Below are 25581 nucleotides of genomic sequence, written 5' to 3'. Positions count from 1 at the left end.
GACAGAAACAGCTACACCCAGAGAAGGAACACTGGGAAAGGATTGTAAAATGTTTGCATTATTGTCTTTCTACCCAGGTTACTTATATCTTCGGAATCCAATTCTTACCGGGCAACAAGAAAATGGGATTTACACACATATATTGTATCTAGGTTATACTGTAACACATGTAACATGTATGGGATTGCCTGTCATCGAGGGGAGGGAGTCGAGGGAGGGAGTGGAAAATGTGGAAAACTCAATACAAGGGATAATGTTGAAAAAGAAATTACTCATGCATATGTACTGTCAAAAAATTATAATTATAAAATTAATAAATTATTTAAAAAATAAAATAAAATAAAAAATAACTAATGGGGAATAGATCACATGGGGGCTCGTGGTAACGGTATTAGAAACTATCCTGTACAAATACACAGAAGCAAGGAAATGGGGAATAAGATTGGGGAATATCAAACAATCCAGTCTGGTTAGATTAGAGAGTGCATGAAGAGGAGCAGGACGAATTAAAGCTATCAACGTAGGTCAGAGCCAAAGTGTTGAGGGCTTTAAATGCAAAGAGAGGGCGTTTATAGATTTCAAAAAGTCATTGAAGGTTATTTCTGTGATTTTTATGTTGAGGGTTGACCAGTACTCAATCCTTCACTAAGGGCTTCCGTCACACAAGGCGGTAGAATATAAATGACAAAAGTAAGATGGATGTGACATATCTATAAAAATGCCTCCAAAAGGTAAATTATAAGGTGTCACTTTTTTTCCTTAAGTACTGACAATCAGATGTTGTCATAAGCAAATCTTTTTGCCAGTAACTGAACATCACAGGTTGGTAGATGACAAGTATGTGATCATAACACTGGTAAAAGGTGGTGGTGAACACATCAGCATTTCTCCCAACTTTCGCTGATGTCTTCGTTTGCCTAATTAAATGTGCTCTGGGTTATAATCTAAAAATGATCATTTTTTCTAAATTTCTTTAGAAATGTTCCTGACCACAATGGACACTGGGGCAGTAGTAGAATTTCTACTGTCCTTTATTTTGGTCACTTTAGAATAGCCCAAGATGCATTTCTTCTGTAGAAAATAATGCAAGGCTTGACATGCAAATAATGCTGCTTGATCAAAATGGACTTGGGAGTCTGTATTTTTTCAGTTTCTCTCTCTTTTTTAATATCTTGAAGCTTATCCTACATTTATCAGCTCAAGGTTTTTGTATCTGTCCAGGAGCAGAATCTACTTCCCAGGGCAATGTCACTATTTATCCTTTTTTTTTTTTTTTGCTCTATTTTATATTTATTTACTTTGTAATATATTTCCTAATTACATTTTTTTTAATTTTAATTTTATTTTATAATTATAACATTTTTTGACAGTACATATGCATGGGTAATTTTTTACAACATTATCCCTTGCACTTACTTCTATTCCACTATTTATCCTAAATCAGTTTTTGAAACACTGAAGACCTTGATTACCGGGAGAGCACCAGTCTCTATAGTCTTCACCCTGGATGTTTTCCATTTCAGAGATTTGCAGAAAACTTCACTTCTTTGCAGGAAACCTGCATTTCTGTGTGTCCAACAAGCAGAACTGTAAAAGCCCACAGGTTTTCCTTTTCTGGTTTAATGATTTTAGATAAAAGAAGAAAAAGTTTCCAAAATAAAAGAAATTTCTTTTCTATAGGAATCCTTGAACCAGGAAGTAAACTTTCACAAAACCTCAGGGCTTAGAAAATAGCTATATTTTACATCCAAGTTTGAGAAACTGTAAAATGCGATAATTTTCTAGTTAAGCATCTAGAACAACTCTATTTCTAAGAAGTACTTTGTATATCCCGCTTTAGGCCCATGGATGCTAGGATTTGGCTATGAACATTTCACATTTTCTTACCCAAAAGATACTCACTCTTAGCATGTTATTGACACATCAATTTATAAATGCCGGAAAGCAATAAAGAAAGCAAAATATTATTAATACTATAATCAAGGCCAACAGAAAGGCATTATTGTATTATATATTATAATATATATTAATATAATGTATATTTAAATTATATATATAATATAATATAATATATATATTACAATACATATACATATACATATGCATATATATATATATATATATATATATATATATAGGCATTATTGTCATCAGTCCGGGCCTATGACTTAGTGTGTGGAACTTCTGGTATGGAAGCATCCTCCACTATCACACATCTGAAATAGTTTGCATTTTCACAGACCCAAGAATCTTTCCCAGAAGCCCACAGGCAGTTGGCGTCAAAAACGGGACTTCCTGAGCTCAGGGCACCCTGTCCACTATACCTCTCACTCCGCAGTGCTTGATTGTCCTGAAGCTCTATTAGGTAGCCCAAACAAGAACTATTCTCCCCACTTTGGAGAGGAAAATACTGAGGCTCCAAAATGGTTTAGTGACCTGGCCACAGCCATACAACCAACTGGTGGCAAAACTAAAGTCAAGTCTTCTGACCCCAAATCCAGCACTTTTCTTATGAGGTCGGCCTTATTTTTACATTTTACAGTTCTTATTAAAAGGGGGGGGGGGACTTCTGCTCTGACCTCCCAGAGGCCCAATTCAGCTACTTTTCATCCCTCCCCAGAGGGCCTGGAGGACTCACCTCCGCCATTGGCTAGAGTCCCCACTGACTGTTTCCCAATTTGAGGGATCTAAGCATCTATTTACCCTCTTAAATATTAAGACCGATTTTTACCCAAAATATATATATTTACTTCAAAGAGACATAAAGAAGAAATAGAGACCAATTCCTCCTAAGGCAGCTCCTCTCTGAGAGGGGGAGGGACGGAGGATGATGGCTTAGCACGGTTCTGACACTGCATTAGTCCCACTAAATTCATGTGTCGCTGGCCCTGTGTGAGAACTGGGCTTCCCTGGGCTGCCCTGCTGAGCTCATTGCAATATCTGGCCTGGAATCCAGGGCTCCAAGCTCCCAACAGTTTGACCTCCTAAGTGCAGGACTCTACTCCCTAAACCTAATTTTTCTTGTTGAAATTCTCTTATTGAAGAGGTAAGGAATTACAAAATGAATTGATGAATACAGACAGAGGCCCAAGCCCTTTGCTTCCCTGCTCCCATTCAGCAAGTGGATTACACACAAGGAATTACAACATGTCCGTGTTTTAAAAAAAGACTCCTTAAAATAATTTGGACAATTCCCTGCATAGAGTTGACAGCACTCCAAGCTTGTTTCTCCCCAAGCCCTGCTCCCCTTATCACTCGGCATCACCTGCTGGAAGTGAATGGTCCCTTTATTCTTGGACATGGTGCTAGAAGAGCAGATCCAGCCAGTTCTGGCTTCAGAGCCAATGGGAAACGGCCGCTCCCTCCCACCCCATAGGCTGATGCCCCCGAAGCAGATCCCCAGAGCCTTTCACTTGGGGTAGCATTGTAGGTGACCTGGGCAGGAGCCCAACGCCCACCGTAATGTAAATGTGAACCCGATTATCAAGGGCTGTGCCAGCAGACAGTAGGCTCTCGCAGGAAGGAAACGCCTCAAGGAGAGGGCCCGGGGAATGACAAAAGGGTGCACTCCCTGCAAGGCTGACCACGGGGGACTATGCAGGAAGCCCCAGCTCCCATCTGTAATGAAGGGCTGTTCCCCAGAGGCAGAGCAACGGGCCTGATGTGAGCTGGGTCCTCCCAGAACTCTCTAATTCTGAAAAACAACAACAGTCACAGAATTTGCACAGCAAGGTTCTGATACGCTACAGGAGACACTGTGCGGAAAATAGCAATCCAGCTAAAGAAACCACCCAGAACCCGGAGAACGTGAGATGGGATTTGGCTTGAAGATGAGAAAATAGCAGCCCAGGACTTGATGATTCCAGGATGGCACGCATTTCCCTTTCTAATTGGCTCATCTAAATGCATTAAGCCAGATGGCTTTGGGAGACTAGTTCCCAACACAGAGCCGGGGTCAGCACCCACCCGGGGACTCCCCTGGGACAAAGGGCAGTCCCCACCTCTTGCCCCTGCATTCACACACCTTGCTCGGACTCTTCACACCTCCTTACAAGAGTTCCCTCCCAGACTAACAGCAGACAGCGCCACGTCCACCTTTCCCTCGTCGGCCCTCTGCTGGGGAACTGCCACACAAGGAGATGCAGAAGCAACCAGCACTGCGTGTCAGAATAAATGGCGGAGACATTTGGAAAACCCAATGGCTTCTGTATCCTAGCCAGGAAAGTCAGCAGCCCCCAGAGGGAAGAGGAGATTCCCTGTGGGCAAAGGGAAAGGCGAAGGAGAAGAGCGCCATGTCAGGAGTCAGAACACCTGGCTCTGCCCTCCCTTCCTGGGCACCTAACCCTCAACAGGTTCTCTAGAACCTGTTTTCTCGTCTGAAAAATCAAGGGACTGGACTAGATAATTTCTTAGATTTCTGCAAGCTCTAATATTCCACAATTCTATTGACTTTTGCTTTACCAGCATAGCAGAAATGGTAGTGCAAGGAGGAAAAAACTAATTCCCAGGATGCTGTGCATGGAAGAGGATAGGTGCTCAAGACAGAGCAGGGAAAGGATGCCCAGAGAGACCACCCAGAGATAGGAGCTTCCAGGATAACGGGCTACAATCTGGACCTGGATCTGCATCCTGGAAAGCGTGGTGGCCCTCAAGTCTGCCTGCACGCTGACAGAGCCAGGAGCTCCAGGAGCCACCCGGAAGAGCTGATTGCTGAGGTTGCAGGGAGGGCCAGGTCCCAACCAGTCTTTCTCTCTTTATCAGAAAGACACCAAGGCTCTAAATGCTGGCCTTGCCCGGGTGCTAAGAGAGCCATGGCACACAAAGCCCGAGAGACGGTCCCAGTCAATGTTCCCAGACTGACCTGGATGGGCACGGGAGGCTCACTGTCATTAGGGACCCAATCTGTTTCTTCTCAGTGGATCCATTGGTTACTGTGGAATCCATTTTTTAATCTTCTCAGAGACATCTGAAGGAAGAATTGGTCTTGATGCAAATTTAAAGGCAAAGGCCTCAATCAGGTTCTTTATAATTATGTCTTTGACTCTGGTCGACCTCTCACAGGATCAGGTATCTTCTTCTAAAGGTTCGAGGGTTCCCTGCAGGATTTGTGGGGCAGCCCGGCTAATAGCACTGATTAAGCCCCCACCAGCTACCTTACTCCATATTAGGGTCTCAATTCCATCCAACCACTTCACATTGAGTAGCTTCTATAGGGGAATGTCTACTTCAGAGTACAGATATTTCCCCCGACCCCTCAGGGAAACGGCCCCCCCTACATCTCCCACCTTGGTCTCGCCTGCTCACAACTTTCCTGACACCTTATATTAGTCCCAATGAGCTCATGTCCAAAGGCAGCCCATCTGCCACTTTCTGCTAGGCTGAGTCCCCTGGGTCATTCCCAGATGATCACTCTGTGCTCCCTGGGGCATCGGGGCTGTGCAGGCTACAAAACCCAGCTGGATTCTGACTCCCAGAGGCCGGTGACTCTCTCTTCCAAGATTAGAAACTCTGCACCTTTCACCAGAGATGCAGGAGCTAAAGGAGCACAAAATCTCCAGGAGCAAATGGGGCCGAGAGACTGTAGCTGAAGCTGAGGGTTCTTGCAGAATGTGTCCAGAGCCTTCTCGGCAGCCCATTCAGACCAGCTGACCTGATCTCTCTCTCTCTATCTCTGAATCTCTGTCTCCCTTTCTTTCTCTCTGTCTCTCTCTGTCTCTGTCTCTGTCTCTCTCTCTCAAACACACACACACACACACACACACACACACACACACACACACACACATGCCTGCCTCTCCATGGTGCTTCCCATACACAACATCACAATTCTCCTGGAACAGCTCCCAGAGGAGCTCCTAGGAGGCCACCTGAGGCCCTGGGAACACACACTTGACCCCCACTCAATCCCTTAAGTAATTTTCCATTACCGTAACAATTCTATACCTCTTGTTCATCCAACAATACACAAGTGTTCTCACTCTGTCAAACACCTCCATGTGTTAACCATATCTATTGTACTTCCTTCCCCTGACTTAGGAGAGCGAGTTACCTCCAAAACACAATAAGCCATCCAAGGTCTCCAAGTCTTGATTATAGCAGGCAACCAAAAAATACCTGTTGAATTGAACTGATGAATCATGGGAAATTATTTTTAAGGCTTGCATTTACAATCATGGTTTCTTTCTAGTTACTAAAACACACAAATGATCACAAACAAGTGTTTTCTCTTTCATGGCTGGCTATCAATTAATGGACATATGCAATACATATTATATAATCTAGACCGACACGCATTTATTAAGTGCCTGCTATATGCAAGACACTAGGGAAACAATAAAACATTTTCTTGTTCTGTCGAAGGAGGAGGAGAAGCTCATATTCTCCTAAGAGGGGAACAACATGAAAATTAATAAGTGAATAATCATTTGAATGGGAGTAAAGCATTAACTACTAACGGGATCAAGAGGGGCTTCCCAGGAAAACAGCATGGCAGAAACTAAGCATTGATCAACATCTCACACCAAGATAAGGTCAAAATGGGAATATGATTTAATCATAAAGAGTGATACTATAAGCAAATTAAGAGAGAAAGGGATAGTTTACCTGCCAGATCTTTGGGAAAAGGAATTTGTGACTAAAAGAGAACATTATGAAATGCAAGATGGATAATTTTGATTACATTAAATTTAAAAGATTTTGCATAAACAAAGTCAATGCAACCAAGATTAGAAGGGAAGGAAAAAGATGGGAAACAATTTTACCAGCCTGTGTTTCTGATAAAGGCCTCATTTCTAAATTATGTAGAGAACCAACTCAAATTTCTAAGAATACAAATCATTCCCCAATTGATAAATAGTCAAAGAATATGAGTAGTTACTATAGTTACGTTTCCTGCTGCTCATTAGCTCTATTGGAGAAATTAGACATTCCCACCTTTTCAAATTCATGAGGCTGAAAATCTGTGTGTGTGTAATTCTCTCTTTCTCTTTGTCTCTCTATCTTTCTCTCTCTCTCTCTCTCTCTCTCTCTCTCTCTCTCTCTCTCTCTCTCTCTCTCTCTCTCTCTCTCTCTCTCTCTCTCTCTCTCTCTCTCTCTTCCCCTCAACATTACAACATTACTTAGTCACCCATGCCAGAGCAGAAGGAGCAACCAGAGCTTTGAAATCCTATCTCAGGCTGACAAAAACAAGCACATTTTCTAGTTATTGTGTTATCATCATAGGAAGGCATTGGGCTAATTTAGAATAAATAAGAAATAAAGTGTGATCTCTTTGAGAAAAGTTGCATTTTCCCTAAGCAATTCCCAAAAAAAGAGTTCAAAGACTGTAAAGGCTTTGTTTAGGAAAACTCGTTTCCTCTCTTAGGTGGGGAGGGTAGTCCAACTGAGTCTCCCAGGCAAGTCCCTTTATTTCACTTAAAGTAAATGGCAAGAGTCTCAGATGGTACTTTCACCAGGTAAGAGCACCTTTTAGCTGAGTGAGACTAAGTTCAGAAAACGTCTTTTATAAATGTGGATATTCTTGAAAGCCACTGAGTAACTGGATTGACATAGCACAGGAAGCATGTTCTTGGGCAGAAGACTTAATCACTCCCTAAGGCAGGAGTTCTCAAACTACAGCCCGCTGAGGACATTTATGCTCCTGCCAGGTTATGGCAAATGAGCTGAGGGGCGGAGACAGAGTGTGAGCTTTTGTTTTTACTATAGTCCGGCCCTCCCACAGTCTGAGGGACAGGGAACTGGCCCCCTATTTTAAAAGTTTGAGGACCACTGCCCTAAGGGGGTGGTGTGAAGCTAGTGAGTTGGTCTGGAGCCCAGGATTGGCCATCTGCTAGCAAGAGGAGAAGAGTCCTGGCCTCCATCTGCACCCCTGCCCCGTTCGGGCTGGCCTGGGCCTGGGAATTAGTGCAGTTCCTGAGGATTTGGGACTTCCTAGTAGCATTCTAGCAGTGTCTGTGGAGGAAGAGCAGACCAGACACGATGAAGAAAGGCAATTTCCAGGCTCCATTAGGAGCCCAGCCCCAAGGCTCCATCATACCCAAGGAGAACATCTGGCAAAAGGACTTCTACAGTAGTCAGTGACCTTTGCCACAGGTATACTAAGTTTGAGCCACTTTCCTGGCTGTGGGAGAGTATGCCTACCGTCTCTTCTGGGGGTTATTTTCTACTACTTATACCGCTATGATAAATACCCATTTCTAAAGAATAATTAAATCTGGCTGGCTAATTAACACCAATGGATAATCATAGAGAAGAGCACATTGGTTTCTGTTGAATTGCTTCAGTCATGACCAACTCTTCTCGATCCCATCTGGGGTATTTTGGCAGAGATACCGTAGGACTTCGCCATTTCCTCTTCCAGCTCATTTGACAGATGAGGAAACTGAGCCAAACAAGGTTAAGGGACTTGCCCAGGGTCACCCAGCTACTGAGTTTCCAAGATCGCATCTGAACTCAGATCATCCTGACTTCAGGCCCAGCACTTTATCCCCTGTGACAACTAACTACTTATTAAACACGTTGTAGAGGCTCATAAATTCTATTAGTCAATCACTCCCCTGAACATTGTACACAGTAATAGAAACATTGTACGATGATCAGCTGTGAGTGACTTAGCTATTCTCAGCAGTACAATGACCCAAGACAATTCTGAAGGACTCATTTTGAGAAACACTATTCACCTTCAGAGAAAGAACTGACAAAGTCTGAATGCAGACTGAAGGGTGCTTTTTTGTGTTCTTTGTTATTCTTGGATTTTTTTGGTCTGTGTTTTCTTTTGCAACAAGGCTAATCTGATGATGTTTTGGCTGACAGTACATGTATAATCTATATCAGGTTGTTTGTCTTCTCAAGGAGGAAGGAGGGGAAACAGGGAGGGGAAGAATTTTAAAACAATGTCAAAAATTGTTGCTTACAGGTAATTAAGGAACAATAATTTTTTTTTAAAAAGGGAAAGCCACTTCCTTGTCCTGAGGGACAGTCTGAGAGCCTTGAGGGGATAAAGCAGCTGCTGTCTGGGGCTGTCAGTAAGAGGAAAGACTGGGAGAAGAATTCCAGGACAGCTCTCAGATGGTCCAGGTAAAGTGGAGTCCCTGAAGGGGAATCTGACAGCTGGCCCCACTCCGAGCAGCCCTGAGGCTTCCCAGCGCTACCCAGAGAAACCCAAACAAGCGCCAATGCCCACTGCCACCCTTCCCCCTGTGAAATGCCAGGGGTTTTAAGCAGCCAGAGGTGTTTGCTCTCCCCTCTGAGCCTCTGAGGATGTTACAAGCAGCAGAAAATTCTCAGGAGGTTCTTCCTCTGCCCCTTGGTGCTAGTCTCCTTCCTTGCTCCTGCTACTTGAGAATCTTCCACAACCTGCAGGTGCTTTGCCTCCCATAATGCTTCAGTGAAGGAACCTGAGCGTGACTGGGAAGCCGGGAAGGGAGGACAGTGTCCACTTGAACAGCTGCATTCCCAGACATTCATTAACTACCTCCTGGCTGCAGAGCACTGAGTAGGGAGGACCGGCAAGAAGACAGCTCTTCTCTCATGAAGCTTTCTCCCCCCCCCCCCCCCAGGCTGGGGTTAAGTGACTTGCCCAGGGTCACACAGCTAGGAAGTGTTAAGTGTCTGAGACCTGATTTGAACTTGGGTCCTCCTGAATTCAGGGCTGGTGCTCTATCCACTGTGCCACCTGGCTGCCCCTCTCATGAAGCTTACAGCAGAGCAGGACTGAGAAACAAGACGAGCTGGTGGTACAGGAGGCAGGGGGCTGGACCCAGCGTCCAGGAAACCCGAGTTCAAATCTAGCCTCAGACCAATGTTTGACTCTACATCACTTCTATCTACTTCATTTTCTTCTGCTGCAAAATGGGCATAATAATAGCACCCCCTGCGGATCAAATGAGATAATAATTGTATAGCATTTAGTACAGTGTCTGGTACACAGTAGGCACTTAATAAATGCCTGTGCCTTTCTCCGTCTCTGACGCCGAATGCCTTGGAGCATTCATGTGTGAGGGAGGAAAACAGTAGGACCCGTGCCTGTTAGATTAATGAAATGAAAAGGGGGAACTTTCCACCAATGAAGGGAAATTAGAGCAATAATAAGGAGTTACTTTGCCCAACTTTATGCCAATAAATTTGATAACCTAAGTGAAATGGAGGACTTCCTCCAAAAACATAGGCTTCCCAGATTAACAGAGGAGGAAGTAAATTGCTTAAATAGTCCCATTTCAGAAAAAGAAATAGAACAAGCTATTAATCAACTCCCCAGGAAAAAATCCCCAGGGCCAGATGGATTTACATGTGAATTCTACTGAACATTTAAAGAACAATTAGCCCCAATGTTATATAAACTATTTGAAAAAATAGGGAATGAAGAAGTCCTACCAAACTCCTTTTATGACACAGACATGATACTAATACCTAATCCCATAGGTTGAAAACTGAGAAAGAAAACTATAGGCCTGTTAGATGAATGAACTGGTGGCTCCTCTGTCCGACATCAGGGATAGAAAACCAATTAGATGTGCCCAAATGAGACACACCTGGGTGCGCATCTCCTGGAAAGTTCCCTGGTACTAGTGAGAGTAACAGACAGTGAACAGAGAAATCTAATAACTCTAAGTGCAGTAGGTCAGACTAGAGAAAGTAGCAGGTGATGTCTTTGTGATAAACTCATTCCCAACCACAGGGATCACAGAAGCCTTCAATCAATCCTGTAAACATTCATCAAGCACCTACTTCGTGCTGGGTTCCAAAGGGAACAAAAATGGGGAAAGCAGCTGAAGTGGACCAAGGAGCAAGATATCGAGGAGACCCATGGTGGAGAGAAGACTTTTGAGAGCACTGAGGTATTCATGTATAAATCTGAAGGAGACAACACCAAAAGAATGGGAAAAAACTGAGATCTTATTAGTAACTAACAAAAAAGACAAGCGATAACTACTGACCGATCGGTTCAAAATCTTTATTTATATATGAATCAAAGGAACCCATGGGCAATGGAAAGCTTTCACAAGCCAATTTTCGACAACTCTATCTTTACCATCTGACAATGAATGGAAAAGATGAGATTCCATGTCCCTATTATTTGTCAATTGTGGGAAAGCATTTGAGTAGATAGAATAGCATGGGGATTTTCCCTAATCTCTCTTCTCCAGCGAGATGACTCACCTTTACATTAAGATCATTCAGAATTTCTTAGAAGAGGCAACCACAGAAATAATCATGCTCAACGGCCCTCTGACAATAAACATCAGCTGAGGGATGAAACTGCAGGTGTCTGCTTGTCCAATGCATTTGCCATTGGGATGGGGAAGGGCCAGCATGATGAGCCTGGGAAGCTAAGTATGAGCCAGAATGGGAAAGGTGCCAAAATGGAGTTTGTATTTGACCCTGGAAGTTAACAAGGATTTAGAGAAAGTGGAGCTTTGGAAAACATTGTTGAATACAAACATCAAACCCCAGCACAAAATTGTCAAATCCTGTTGAAAATTCATTCAGATAACTGTCCATTTACAATATTTATGCCATTGTTCCTGTGGAATTATCATTCCCTGATAATGTCATTTTGACTAACATTATGTTTTCATGGGACCAATTAGAAATTCATGAATTGGAGCAGCTAGAAGGTGCAGTAGATAGAGCACCAGCCCTGAAATAAGGAGGTTCTGAGTTCAAATCTGACCTAGATATTTAACACTTCCTAGCTGTATAACCCTGGGCAAGTCACCTAACTCCAATTGCCTCTGCAAAAAAAAAAAAGAAAAAGAAAAAGAAAAGAAAAGAAAAGAAAAGACAAGACAAGAAAGAAAAGAAAAGAAAAGAAAAGATAAGAAAGGAAAGAAGAGAAAAGAAAAGAAAAGAAAGAAAAGGAAATAAGAGAAAAGAAAAAGAAAAGAAAAGAAAGGAAAGGAAAAGAAAAAGAAAAGAAAAGAAAAAAGAAAAGAAGTTAAAAAAAAAGAAAATCATGAATTTCATAGTATTAGGTGGGGAATGCAGTTAGATTCAACATTTAATCTTTAGAAGCCTGTATTTTATTGAATCCAACTGCCTTCCCATCCTCCACCCATTCACCCCCATCTACAATAACATTAAGCAGCACTTACTTTCCCAAAATAGTTATCTCACATGGTATATACTCAGGAATAGATCATTTTACTTACTGGGTCATCTAATAGCTAAATAGCCAACTCACTTCAAAAGACAAAATGTCCTTAGAAAAATTTTTGTTGACTCAAGCAGAAAAAAAATCCCCTATCAGAAGCTTAAACTCATCTGAAATAATCTCGATAGGACTATGAGAAATAATGATTGTTTAAAGAAAATTCTCCATGTGACAGAAAAAGTGTTTAAGAAAAATGGTCTGCTTTCACAATAATTAGGAAGTTATTACATCATTTAGTTTAAAAAAATAATAAGATGCAGGATGTCCTGAATTATTGATAAATGAATATTTATCTACAACATTTATCACTTGGAAGGGAATAAGCAGGATGGAAAGTAGGGGGCAAGAGAACAGTCACCTAAGCAGGATTACCTCAGGACTATAAGTGCTTGTCACTAATTACAAATTATCCAGTAATACTGCAAAATGATCAAAGAGGTTAATACAGGATTTGGATTAATCTGACTGTGGGGAGAATTTCCTTTAAACCATTAGTGATTGAACTAAACCTTTGAATCAGGGCACTGCCTTTCCTAACAAAAGGCACCTGATACTAAAAAGTGGGGACATTAGTTTAATGTTCTAATCTCTTCCGGAGACCAATGGATTGATAATTAATTTATGAAGTTATAAGGGCAGGCACATTCAATTCTTTAGGTTCTAGCCCCGAAAAACCATAATTGGCAATGAAAAACAGGGTGGCAATCACACTTTAATTAAATACAGAGACAAATGGGAAGGGATACTGAGGCAGATCCATGACTTGGGGATGGGGGGATGGGACAAAGAGAGGCAGGCAATGTAAGAAAGGGGAGGGAGAGGTGGAGAGACAGAATGTCACTCACCCAGCAGCATGGACTCCATGGAAGTGGAAGAAAGACTGGGGGCAGGAGTTTGAGGTCCCATTTTATAGGGTGGTTTTTTGGAAGGAAACAGACCAACTCCCATCTGTGCCATTTGGAGTTGTTAGTTCATTGTTGTTCACTTGTGTCCAACTCTTTGTGACTCTACTTGGGCTTTTCTTGGCATAGACACTGGGACAGTTTGCCATTTCCTTCTCCAGCTCATGTGACAGATTAGGAAACTGAGGCAATCAGGGTTAAGTGACTTGCCCAGGGTCACATAGCCAGTAAGTGTCTGAGGCCGGATTTGAACTCAGTTCTTCCTGACTTTGCTTTTATTTTGATGTTTAAAAGAAGCTTCTAATTTGTTAAGTTTTTTTAAAATATAATTGATTGACTTGCTCTTTGTTTTGTTAACCTAAGTGTTGAGATATAAATTTTTCCTTTAATGAAAATATCTATCAATTCTGATTTTTTCTCTGACTCATCAATTCTTTAGAATTAAGTTATGTAATTTCCAGTTGATTTTAATACCTTTTCAACAACTCTTTATTTAATATAATGTTTATTGAATTGTTATCAATAAGGAAAGGCAGCTAGTTGGCATAGTGGATAGACACCAGACTTGGAATTGGGAGATTTGAGTTCAAATCCAATCTCAGTCACTTCCTAGCAATATAACCCTGAAAAAGTCACTTAACCCCCATTTGCCTCAGTTTTCTCATCTGTAAAATGAGCTGGAGAAGGAAATAGCAAACCACTCCAGTGTCTATGCCAAGAAAACCCAAAAAGGGGATCAGGAAGAGTCAGAAATGACTGAATAACACCCATAAGAAGATGTGTTTAATATTTCTGATATTCGGCATTTGTGATATTTTTAATATCCTAACACATGTCAACTTCTATAACGGTTCCATGGACAAGAATTACATGTGCGTCTATTCTTATTCGATAGTGACCAGAGGTCTGTCATCATTTCTGCAAAAAATTTTATTCGTGTTGTCAACTTCTTTCTTGTTCATTTTTCAGTTTGATTTATCTAGAGCTAAAAGGAGTATATATCCATTACTATTATTATTCCTTGTCAAGTCATTTAGTTTTCCCTTTAGTATTCAGAGGCTATGTAACTCAGTACATATTTATTACGTATTGAAATTAATTGTCTGCAGTCCCTTTCGGCAAAATATTATGTTTCCCTGTGTGTTTCCCATAATCAAGTCTCTTTGCTATGTCCTTGACCAAAATCATGACTGCTGCCCTTGCTTTTGTGAGTTCAGCTGAGTGATACATGGCAAGAGCTCGGTCTCGAGCTTCTTCATGTAAAATGTAAATAATACCTGCTCTGACTTCCTCATAGGACTGGGCTGAAGATTAAATGAGGTAATGAAATGATAAAGCACTACAAAAACAAGCAAACTCCCGTGTTTTATATCTGCCCTTTCATTGGTTAATTAGATATTGATCTTGCCCCCGTGAGAACTTGCCTCAGTGAGAAGTGTTAGAGACTACAAACTCAAGTGGTGTTTGTGCTTATGAAAAATGACTGCTTATCTCATTAGACCAGAGGAAGGCAACTGATGAAGCCAAAATGGGCAAATTAAGCCAGAATTACTACTACTAACATGAAATTCTTTTCATGTAATAAATAAAGATAAAGCAAGAAGTATACGAGTTGGAATATCCAACAAGTAATTTAACATGATTAAATTGGACTCGCTGTTCTGCTAAATCTTTATCACTGAGCAGTTATGAATGTGAAGTGACCATTTCCTTATTTGTAAGATAATGTCTTCGCAAAGTCTCACTGGGATGCCGTGCCCAAGGTAGACTATCTGTCAACATAAAAGCACGAGGGTGGCGGGGTTATGTCAGATCACTCAATCCCTTCCTACTGCTCACTACAAGTGGGAGCTGAGGGCTCCGGAAAGGGAGAAGCACAGGACGGCCACCCCACAGAGGTGATGGGCCGAAACATCGCAGTAAAATGCTGCTCTTCTAGAGGACGTAGGCAATTGTTGGCGAAGCTCACCCTGTTCCCTTCTCACATGCTCATCCAGAAGAGCCAATAGCTGCCTGATCAGGATGCTCACAGATGAGCCTGAGAAGATGTGGCCAAGCACTGATTGGAGCACCTGAGATCGTAGCTTTCGTTTCTCCACAGACACTTAAGATCCCACTCTGTGCCTCGCATTGGGTTAAGCGTCAGGGATTTAGGAGAGACAAAAGACAGTTCTTGCCCTGAGAACTCACAAGCCCCAGGTGGGATGACAAAGTCTTGCAGATACTGGGGTACCCTGCCATCCCCTGCCTCAGTGGTCCTCTCCAGCTTTAGGGATGCAGAGGAGAGGCAGATCTGGGGTCCTCCCATGGCTATGAGTGAGAGAGAGTCATCCTCCAGTCTAGCAGCAGCAACAGCAGCAGCAGCAGCAAGCTTCCTCCAGAATTCAGGTAAACCAGCAGGGAAAACTGTTGATGCTCCACACCTATTGTCTCTGCTTCTGAGGATGAGACCACCAAGGGTTAAACCACCTCTGTTCCTTGGGCCAGCAGCCCCCACCTCACGGTAAGCCAGACCTGGGGAAAGCGTGCCCTGTATTCGGATCAAAACCGCCCCTAATACCATGTGCAAAAGTAGCCCAACTAGAAAAGCTTCTCATTACTCTTAAAACAGTGAAGTGTTCCTTTTTAACTGTCATCCCGTCACTCAGGTGACAGGTGACATGGCCACAAAGAGCCCTGGTTGTTCATTATTCAGTCTCCATAGAACAAGTCACATTTTCCATTTAACGGCAACCATAGGCTCCTTGCTTGGATGTTTTCCCAAGTCTATATCAGAAGTCTATAACAAGTGCGGAAGTCTATAACAAGCAGTGTATTAATGAATAATTAGATGTATACAGCTGGAAATCAAAGATGGGAGACAGAAGACAAAAAGCAGAATTTTGTAGAATGTACAAAATAAAACACTATTGTTTATAATAGAAAAACATAATGTTTCTAGATATTGGATTGAAAATTACAACGACACTGGGAAATGAATGTAAACTGTTATTTTTACCTTCTGAATCCAATTCTTCCTGTGCAACAAAAAATTCGGTTCTACACACATATATTGTATCTAAATTATATTGTAATATATTTAACATATATAAGACTGCTTGCCATCTGGGGGAGGGGGTTGGGGGAGGAAGGGAAAAAAATCTGAATAGAAGTAAGTGCAAGGGATAATGTTGTAAAAAATTACCCATGCATATGTACTGTCAAAAAATGTTATAATTATAAAATAAAATAAAAAATTAAAAAAAAAAAGAAAAAAGAAAATTACAACGACTCCAACTCATCCAGATTCTGCTCAGAAAAATAAAGGAAGTTTGCATGTGGCAGGCAATCATCCTGGAGAACAATAGCGTTCGGGAATTAAACCAGGTAAATAAATGGTAATTGTACCATAAAAATCACTTCTAGTCTGATGTAGAGCAGACTCCGCTAGCTACATAGGACTAATTGATTGAATTAAAATCTTAAGGAGAAATTTCGTTTAATTCTTTGACTCTCTTCTACTTCTTTGTGAGCTAGGAACTTCTATGCTCATTCCCTTAGGATGAGCTATCATGTCATTCGAAAGTGATCCCTCTAAGCAATTAGACAGCAGCTTTGCTAAGAATGCTCCCCTGCCACCCCCAAGCTGGAAGATTTCAGCTGCAAGGAGTATCAACAATAGAGGTGCAAGTAAGGAAGAAGGGGTAAATGAGCTCTGTCACACAGGCAGACAGTCGATCCCATGGGAAGGAGAGGCCCAAAGACTTGGCATTTCTAAATTTAACAAGAGCCGCCCGGCTCCTTCACCCTGACTCCGTCTGCACCCACCAGCTCGTTGCCCTCCGACACCCTACAGAGCGGAGGCACTTTTGGAGGGGCTTCCTGCTGCCTCCCTGGCACCTAACACTGCGGATGGTCAGTGTGCAGTCCAGGCAACACAAAGTGCTCGCTCTCTCTCTTCCCTTTCTTCTCCGACTGGGCCTGAAGAACTTTTCTGTTGAATACTAACCCCTTGTATTATTGTTCATCTCAAAAAACAAGTAAATAGCCAGCACTCCAGCGCAGAAACAATCCCGTGCAAAGCGCATTGGGGCGCCATGTTCAGAGTCCACGTTCAGCCCATCAAGGCAATCGCCAGAAGCTCCCGCTCCTCTGACCTGCTGGGGGACTCGGCCCCACCATTCTGGCCATCCTCTCCTTTACCCCCTTTGACTCCCAGACTACAAACCTCACAAAAGAAAGCTACACAATCTCAAAAACTTGTTTCTCAGTCATGTTCGACTCTTCACGACCCCATTTGGGCCCATTTTATAGCTCAGAAAACTGAAGCAAACAGGTGAAGGGATGTGCCCAAGGTCACACAACTAGGAAGTGGATCAGAACTCAGATCTTCCTGACGGCAGCCGGCCCTCTATCAAATGGGGACCACTTAGTTTCCCCTTGAAAACTGCCTCTCTGTAAATTGAAGTTCATTTCATCTGGCCCTCGCTCCTGCTAGGGAGCCAATTTGATCTATTTTTGGTGGATTCCTGTGCTGTCCCAACTCTCCACTTTTCTCAAGACCTCCATCCCTATCATTAGCAGATGACCAGATCTCCTATCTTAAGGAGATTGCTGATATCCAGCCCACACCATCTGTCACCTACTCTTTTTATCTTAAAAATCTTATTTTTCTTCCCCGGGGGAATTCTACCTTCCTTTCAAAGCTAGCCTTGGCCTGAGCTCTTTGTCTCATACCCTTCTCACCATGTTCCCTCAAAATTATACTCGCTTAAACATCTCTAATCTCTCCCCATGCACTTTACTTTCAAACGTGCATTGGTTTCCCCTATAATTTAAAAACAAGCGATAATTTAAAAACCCTTCATTTGATCCTGCCCTCCTCTCGAGTTATAATTCTACTTTTCTCCCTCCTTTTACTGCAAACATTACTGAACAAATACCTGCCCCCTCAATTTCCATACCATCTTTTTATTCCTTTGAATCCCAAAAACTGGCTCCTATTTTCATCAATTTTATTAAAACTCAAGAAGCCACAATGGCTCCAGCACCAAAATCCCGTGCTCTTTGTTTCTTGGGCTCACGTTCCTTGATTGCTCTACAAGATCTGACAGTTAACAACACATCTTCCTCAGAGTTCATGAAGAAAGCCATTCTCCTTCTTCACCAGGGGTAGCTGTAGCTATAGGGGGTTGGGCAGGGACTGTGAAGAACACTGATACTGGAAATTCAATATTTTATCTCTTAAAACTATGATATCTTTGAAAATATAAATATTCTTCAGAGGAATACTCTTTTAAAGTTAAAAGTCAATAATAATTAAATAATGAAGAGCAAAATGAGCACAACCAAAAAATATAGTATACAATGACAGCAATACTGTTTTAAGAATAACTTTGAGCCACTACGTCATTTTGACTATTATAAATGCCCATATTAACTACAAAGGAAGCCGCTATCTGCATCCAGAGAAAAAAAATGAAAAATCAAAGTATATATAGGATAATTTTACACATATGCATTATTTGTGTCTAATGGTATCACCTTGGGGAAGAGACACCCTCATAAATGCATGGGATTTTCTCAAAAGGAAGGACACCAGAAATTCCCCTGGGCCTTTCCAACTACCCTGAAGCTATCACCTTCCATGTTGTTGTAAGCTGCTGGAGGGAAGACATTATCTGGCTTTTCTATTTTTATCTCTTGGCACCCTTTAGTAAACTCGGAAAGAATCTCCTTCTCTCAATATGCATCTGACACAGCATTTTCAATCTTCATAATTAACTTTCCTGATCTCTTATCTTCAATTTAGGTGCACTCTCCCTGAGGTCAAATCTGATCCTTCCTTCCAGACTCTCTAAAGTCCAAGGGTGCAGCTCACATGCATGGAGGAGTCACTGGGCAGACACCGATGGACTGACTGGTCCACCAAATAGACAACACAGGTTCTCTACAATACAAAGGACAACCGAAAACATACGACATCTAAATGTAAACATGTACCTCTTAATAGTCAATGAAATTTTGTTCTTTTCCTCTCTTTTTTACTCTCCACCATGATACCTTCATGACTTCCTTCTGGATCAGTATGAATTCCAGACTGGTAACCTTAGATAAGGGTTCTTTCTCTTTGTTATTGTAACCCAAAATAAAACCCTTCTGGGCGGATACGTTGATTGCCACAGAGCTTCCTAGAGCAACGTGCCAACTAAATCTGATATGGTAACAGCGGGGAGCTAACCATCAAACATAATGTCATGGAATGTCAGGGGGCTACAAGATGAAAATTATACTTTTCCTTGAAAAAAAAAGTAATGTACTTTGCTGACCTTGAATGATTCAAATAAAGAAATAGCCCCAAAATCTAAATAGTGTCTTCTGAAGTCTCTGGAAGCCACTGATGGATCCCTAAGGATCTAATACATCTTAGGGGCAAGGCCAAAGGATTTAGGCTCGTGCAATAAATCAATGTGTGAAAAGCATTTATTTTGTTGTTGTTCAATAACTTTTCAGTCTCATCTGACTCTTTGTGACCCCTTTGTGGGGTTTTCTTAGCAGAGGTACTGGAGTAGTCTACTGTTTCCTTCTCCAGCTCATTTGACAGGTGAGGAAACTGAGGCAAACAAGGTTAAGTGACCTGCCCAGGGTCACACAACTAGTAAGTGAGACTGTATTTGAACTCAGGTCTTCCTACTGATTCCAGGCCTGGCATTCTGTCCACCACACCACCTAGCAGCATTTATTTCATGTTTATTATGTACTAACTACTGGATACAAATATAAAAAATGACAGTCCCTGACCTCAAATAACTTGCATTCTAATGAGTAAGATAACACAAATAGGAAAGTGAGGAGTAAACTGGGAATGGAATTATGGTCTGGGAAGTAGCGAAGTGGATGAGCAGCACAGAATGGCAATCAATTGGTCCCCCGTCAAAGGGAATGGTAGCACTGATTTTATTGGTGCTCTCAGAGCAAGAGACTGAAGGGGAAGGGAAAATGAGCAGGGCTGACTGAGCCTGGTGGTCTGCTTTGGGAGGTGGAGCAGAAAAGAATAGCGGGATGGAAAATAGCGTGGGTGACAGGCGGCTACAGAGACTGGGGGCTGCCTGACCTCCCTCCCACTCCGGGCGTCAGGGCTTCCAGATTGGCTCTGGACCAGAGGTGGACCAAAGACAGGAGGGTTTCTCACACTCCTGCACAGCAGCAGCTGAGAGCACAAGACGAGGGCCGTCATCTGCGTTGCTAGAGCATAATAAGCTGGCACACATGAGGTAACGGGGGGATGTATAAATCAACACTGGGTAACAGGCCTTCAGGTAGAGGTCGGCCTCCACATACTTTGTATGCAAGCCTAACTCAACCAAGACTGGGGAATTTCCAAACACCATCGAGAGGAAAGCCAGATGCCTTAGCCCTTCTTACCCAGAAGTCCATTCTGCCACTTATTGAGCCTGAGACTCAAACCAGCCTCCCACGCTAAGTAGTTCATTCCCTTTTCCTCGGTCTTGGCTCGGCTGCATATAATTCAGCACAAAATCATTTGCTGATATACGTGATTTTAAATTCTTCTCTGCAGCAATATGTTTAATATAAAAAAGGTTTTATTGTCTTTTGAATAGAGCATGGATTCAAAATAATTTTATGTATTTTTAATAACAATAGCTTCAAGATTAGAAAATTAATGTTGATTTTCTACCGTATAGCAATAATGTGCATTTCATTTTATTTTCCTTTGTTTCACCTTAAATATCTAGAATAAAAGGCAGGTTCATATAGGACATTCTGTATGACCAAAGCTCAATTTAAAAAGAGTCACTTTCCAGACAAAAAAAAAAAAAAAAGAAAATCTCATGGAGCTATATGCCAACAGAAAAATGAAAATTTGCTGAAGAATTAAAATAAAATCTAGGGTGAATTGAATTATATCAATTACCTTATTGTGATATATTAAATTATCAATGATTTTTTCAGTCTTGGTATCAGAGTCCAAATATCAGTTTTCTGGGCCTGATATCATTTTGTGTGACAGTGTCTTTGAATAATTATAATGTAGACATGTAGGATGCTACCACCCATAACTACTCACTGCTATCTCTCAAGAATACATATTGAATGATTCTAGGAGAGAAAATTTTCTTTTTATTTCTGAAATTATATTTGACTTCACTGACTCGTTCTCTGCAGGGGTCCAGCCACTGCAGGGGGTCCAGAGGCTGAGCAGGAGGAATAGGGTTGCATCAAAGGAAGAAAGGAGCTGTGGGATAGTCTGACTGAGGAACTGGTGGAAGTGATGCTCCCGCTTCTCTCAGGCTCCTTCAGGGTTTATTTTTATACTATATCATGATCACATACTTTTCTTTAGGTCAACATAGTCTTCCGACATGTGTCTGACTTACTGACCTTTATATGTTACTCCATTTGACATTTAATATTTGAATAAGTTTTTTATGGTTAAGTGTTAATTATTGATTACATTACGCAAACCCAATAATGAAAGGTAAATGTTATACAAGGTTAAATGTCAGTGAATTTTGTTAGTTTCCTTATGTCTTCTTTGTCAATTCTATGGATTATTTGATTCCTCTATTTCCCTGACTTGGAACGGTGTCCATAGGCATTTAGGGTAATTCCTAGTTATACTTTACCCTTCTTTTGGTTCCTAGATACACTGATCTTTTCTGAGTCTAACTTGGTAAACGCCATTATTTCCTGGACCTTTGGATTCTCTCTCATAGTGACAATGCTTTCCATGGTCTTCTCTCCTTTATCATGTCTCAGTGAGAGATTCGTTTTATTAGGACAGAAGATGCATGTGGAACCATTTCTAGTTAACTCGCCCAAATCCCCCTTGTCACCAGATTTTTTAGATAATGTTTAATGCTGTAATCAAGCCAATTATAAATAGCATAGGAAATAGTAGCCACTAATGAGAATCATGGAAGGCAATGTTGTTCCTGCATGAGTGCTGTGCACATTTGATCTCAGTGCTGGGCTCGGCCAATCCGCTCAGAGACTGCGGCTCCCAACAGTTCTCAAACAGCAAGGTGACACACGGTGAGGATGCTGGACCCGGGCCAGGAAGATCTCCGCTGAGATGTGGCTACGTGAGCTGCTAGCCTTTGCTATGACTACCGCCATTTGACACTGACCTGCTGTAAATCACTTCATCTCCCCCTGCCTCCCTTTTCTCCCCTGTAAAATAGGAATGATAACAGCCTCTTTTTGCAAGGTCACACTTAGGGCCTTGCCATCCCTGGCCAGTAATGGCTGCTAGGTTCCTAGCAGATCACTTCCCGCTCTGGAAATCACGCCTCCTGGCCCCTCCTTCTGCTTGGTGCTTCCTCCCAACAAAAGGAGGAAAGGTGGTCTCCACCCCGGTGCCTCCCTCTGACCCACACTCCTTTTCAGCTTCTTTTTATGTGTAAAGTGCTACGTGTATGTTACTCACTGGCTCACATTGTTGGGTCTAGTAATGGTACTGTGCAATGGAGCTTTTGTTTTTGTGGCTCCTGTGGCTGGAGACATCTTATTAAGTGTACTTATTTCTAAGCACTTCCTATGTGCCGGGCACCAGGTTAAGGGCAGTGGATGGAGGAAAAAGGGCAAAAGGATAACTGATGTCTCCTCCACTGTTGTTTTCATCTGAAGGTAGGGACTGCCTGACACTACATCTTGACTGTGAGCTAAGACACGCAGCCCTCCACTCTGCAATGAGGGATTCTAGAAATCATCTGGTTAAACCTCCTCATTTTTCAGATAAAGGATAAAGACCCAGAGGAATTTGCCAGGACACGGAGGCGGGACGGGGCAGAGCTGGGGTTTGATCCCAGGGGTGCTGAATCGCAGGCCTCCCAAGGTTCGTTCCCCTGCTTTGTGAGACCCTCTGGTGAGTACTGGGATGATACGAGATCACTGAACGGCAGTTCTTCCTTCCCAAGGACTAACCATCTCACAGAGATGACACACTACATTAGAACAGGATAAATTCTTCCCCCCCTTAATCATATTTTCTATTCAGTTGAGGAATTACTCAAAAGTTAATTATTGTTTTTTTAATTTAGCATTTTATTTTCCCCTTGTTATATATAAAAACAATTTTTAACATTCATTTTGAAAACTTTGATAAACAGAATAAATTCTTAAGAAGAGTCCAAAAGGCCAGGAATAGACCAGGAGAGGAAGTAATTGCTTCCAAGCAGGAACAATCACTGAACTATGTTAAACTGAGTTAGGATTGATCGCCAAAGGCAATATCCGTCTCCTGCTCCATGTTCTTTCCAGAATCAAAAATATTTAGACACTACGGTATACAGAGCCTGCAGTAAACAACACATCAATCCTCAATGTGCAAAACATTATGGTGCAAGAGGAAGTTCTATGCAGCACATTTGACATCAGAGAAGATTTGGCAAAGGTGCCTGACTTGTCACCAACAAGGACTTTTTATTCTTTATAATACAGGCAGCCTTGGGGAGTGAATAGAGAATCTTTCTCCCACGAGTCCCGGCAGCATGACCCTGGGCTCGCCTCCCCTCTCCCCATTGCTCTGTGGCTATAGAGTACAAGGTGAAGATGAGCCTCGACAGCATTTTCTTATCTGGGAGTCATAATAATAATAATAATAATAATAATAATAATAATAATAATAATAATAATAATAATAATAATAATTACTAACATTTATTTATACACAACTTACTTGTACCAGATACCTCACAAGTATTATCTTATGTGATCTTCACAACAGCTCTGGAAGGCAGATGCTGTGATTATCCCCATTTTACAGACGAGGAAGCTGAGGCAAAGAGGGGTGAGGTGACTTGCCCAGGGTCACACAGCCAGGAAGTGTCTGAGGCTGGATTTGAACTCAGGTCCTCTTGACTTCAGCCACAGAGCCACCTGAGAATGAAACCTCAGGTCCAGCCCTGATTCCAAACATACAGAACCTTTTGTAGTGGAGAAAAATGAAAAACAGGATGGTGAGAACTTCCTATCTCCGCCAGCTCCAAGCAGGAAAGTCCGCCATGCTCACAGGTTAGAGACTAAGCAAACTTCCACGTGGACACCGAGGCTTCCCTGAACCTTCTGGCAAGCTCCCAGAGGCCCGAGCAGGTTGGGACCATGACTGGCTCACACAGTTTTTTTCCCAGAACAGGGGACCTCTTGCAGCCGGGTTTTTCCTGGGGCCTCGGTGCACTGAGAGAACGGCCTAAACTTCATGGGGAATTATGAGAGAAAGAAATTGGGTTTATGACTCACTGTCAAGTATATGACCTAGTAGGAAATTTAACAGGACCCTGAAGAAGTGTGACAATTCCTGAAATGTTTGGCTACCTACGCACAAAGGAATGTCCTTTGGACCTCAAAATTTGTGAGCAGGAAAAATGGGGTGATGTTTTATTCACAAAATCCAGCTCAAATCATCAATAATAGATTAGCAACATTGCTTCGTCCTGGGGAAGGTTGCTTAGAGCAGGGATGCATCGAATCCACCTCCAGCTTTGAAAGATGAGAGAACGGAGGCCTGGAAGATTCACCATTTATCTGAGGCTCCCAGAGGAGGTGAGTACCAGTGGTAGCACTGGAACTCAAGTCCTCTGACTCCACAGTCAGGATCCCTCCCCGTGGCCACCCAGGAGGCCTGACTTTGACAGCCCAAAGATTTTGCACAAGGACTATGGTCCTTGACTGAAGTGTTTTAGAATTAGGATCAAACCCCTAGCCTGGATTTTTCAAAATCCTAACTGTAAAAAAATGAAAAAAAATTTTTTTTGTCAGATCGAGTAGTTTGAAAAATGTGGTCCTGGAAACTACAGGAACACAGCTGTAGTCAAGCTCCCCTCACCCCACCGAGCATACACAAAGCCGGTTCTCGGGCTCACCCACTCAGCAACCTCCAAATGCTTGGGAATCACCATCATTCTTCTCCTCGCCAGGACATTTATCCTATTCCTTCAAGCAGCCCTCGTGGCTTATAAAAGCAAAGTTTTTTCCTATCCTGGGTACCCTTCTCAAGAACTGATCAAGTCCTTCCCCCCAGGCCCCCAGAAGCTCCCCAGCTATGCAGGACAGAGGCCATCTGTGGCGCTGGACGGCTGGAGTCCTGAAGGCTCCTCCCACGTAGCACAGACATCCTAGCCAACAAAAGCACTTCGGCTATGGATCTGCCCCCTGCACGGTCCCAGAAGGAACCTCAGAGGATATCTGGTCTGACCCCTGTTTGGACAAGAACAGCTCCTTATTCCTGTGTCTGTGCTGCCCAGGGACTCAGCTAAGTTGGTCATGAAGTAATTAATTGTTTTTGTCCGCAGCAACTCAAACCATGTACTAATGAGGGGTTACTGGTAGAGGAAGCAACTGTGTAGATTAAATCGTAGAAAGACTGCCACATGGGGGAGCAGATAAAGACGATAAGTTATGGCCCCTGCCTTCAAGAAGATTACGATCTAGTAGGAGTAATAAATCATGCGCCCAAATAAATACAAATTAGACTATAAGTATACATGAAGTATATAAAAATGATAGATGGAAGTCCAATAGAACTCC

General features: G+C 42.3%; 1 protein-coding gene across 3 annotated transcripts in view; it reads right to left on the bottom strand.

Annotated features, from left to right (window-relative positions):
- Positions 1-25581, bottom strand: part of TTC28 (tetratricopeptide repeat domain 28) — a 554617-nt gene that overhangs the window by 389584 nt on the left and 139452 nt on the right. The gene's annotated exons all lie outside the window — the stretch shown is intronic.

Source organism: Sminthopsis crassicaudata, chromosome 1, assembly GCF_048593235.1.
Source record: "Sminthopsis crassicaudata isolate SCR6 chromosome 1, ASM4859323v1, whole genome shotgun sequence".
Lineage (NCBI taxonomy): Eukaryota > Metazoa > Chordata > Mammalia > Dasyuromorphia > Dasyuridae > Sminthopsis > Sminthopsis crassicaudata.
The sequence above is the reverse complement of the archived record's forward strand: the minus strand, read 5'-3'. Positions and strand labels throughout refer to the sequence as shown.